At 46.6% G+C, this 1,474-nt stretch overlaps 1 non-coding gene across 1 annotated transcript; it reads left to right on the forward strand.

Moving 5' to 3' along the window:
- The first annotated feature begins 507 nt into the window (after positions 1-507).
- TRNAW-CCA (transfer RNA tryptophan (anticodon CCA)) lies at positions 508-580 on the forward strand. Its single transcript has one exon. It is a non-coding gene; the product is annotated as a tRNA-Trp (tRNA).
- The last annotated feature ends 894 nt before the right edge of the window (positions 581-1,474 follow it).

Consider the following 1,474-nt stretch of genomic DNA (forward strand, 5'->3'; position numbering starts at 1 on the left):
CACTCCAGTGGAAGTGGAGACCCTCAAGGCTGGGAGTTTGGGGACGGTGTGGATGGATGAGCAAACCAAGAGAACCAGACACAGGAAGAAGCAGAGGGCAAACAGATATCCTAGAAGAGGGGAATGAAATACACCTTGGAAAGAAAGAGAAGCGAAGCATGGGCATGAGAGAGAGATGAAAAGAACAGGAATCTTGTTTCCTGAAGGCCTTCTAGCTTCCAATTCCAAACTCTCATTAGGCTCAGCTGTCCTTCCAGGTCTCAGATTCCGTTTGCTTACTGGTATTCGTCGGTTTCTGCTTCTTGCAACCGAATGGCCCCTGAATTAAACAGGGATTCTTTGCTTTTCAATGTTCACGATAAGCTAAGAGAGTTCCTAGTCTACTACCAGGACCTTCGTGGTAAACTAGTAAGAAAACAAAAATAAGTAAACTGTCCTGGTTTTTGTTTTTTAACTGCTCTTTTATACTCATAGACAGAGTACAATTAAACGCACGAAGCAGGGAATTCCCTGGTGGTCCAGTGGTTAGGACTCCAAGCTTCCACTGCTGAGGACCCAGGTTCGATCCCTGGTCAGGGAACTAAGAGCCCACAAGCCACGTGACACAGCCAAAAAAACAAACAAACAAACAAAAACTCATAAAGCAGAAATGTCGAATATTTAGGTTGCAAGGCCACTAGCCAGAGTAACTGTGTTATTGTTCCCTGCCTTCCCTTTGAAGGACAAGCTGGCAGGAAAAAGTCCAATTGCCTTCAAGGGTCATCTATGTGCTTCTAAGCCAACAAATACAGCCATATCTGAATACCCACAGCCATATCTGAATACCCCCAGCTGAGCTTAATGAAAAACAAACAAACCAAAAACAACAATAACAAAAAAAAAAACCCCAAAACCCCTGAAATCTTTGCGTAAAAAATAATAAATAGGGACTTCCCTGGTGGCTCAGTGGTTAAGAATCCACCTGCCAATGCAGGGGACACAGGTTTGAGCCCTGGTCCGGGAATATCCCACATGCCATGGAGCAACTAAGCCTGTGCACCACAACTACTGAGCCTGCGCTCTAGAGCCCGTGAGCCACAACTACTGAAGCCCACGCACCTAGAGCCCGTGCTCTGCAACAAGAGAAGCCACCACAATGAGAAGCCCGCGCACCACAACAAAGAGTACCCCCCGCTCGCCACAACTAGAGAAAGCCGGCACGCAGCAGTGAAGACCCAACACAGCCAAAAATAAAAAATAAATTTATTTTAAAAAAAAATAATATCATAAACAAAGGGGAAAAGTGCAGAGGCCAAAACCTGGCCTTCTTGCTACTGGAGTGTTAGGAAGCCGGGCCTCCGTCTACTCACTGTGTTCATTAGGCAGAGAAGAATGTTCATGTCCCCTGCAGACAGGTTCCAGCGATTGGAGGGAAAGCTCTGAGAAAAGGATGGCATTCCACGCTCCCCCATCCATCCCCCTTTCACTCCCCTCC

This window comes from Balaenoptera ricei, chromosome 10, assembly GCF_028023285.1.
Source record: "Balaenoptera ricei isolate mBalRic1 chromosome 10, mBalRic1.hap2, whole genome shotgun sequence".
NCBI classification, from domain to species: Eukaryota; Metazoa; Chordata; class Mammalia; order Artiodactyla; family Balaenopteridae; genus Balaenoptera; species Balaenoptera ricei.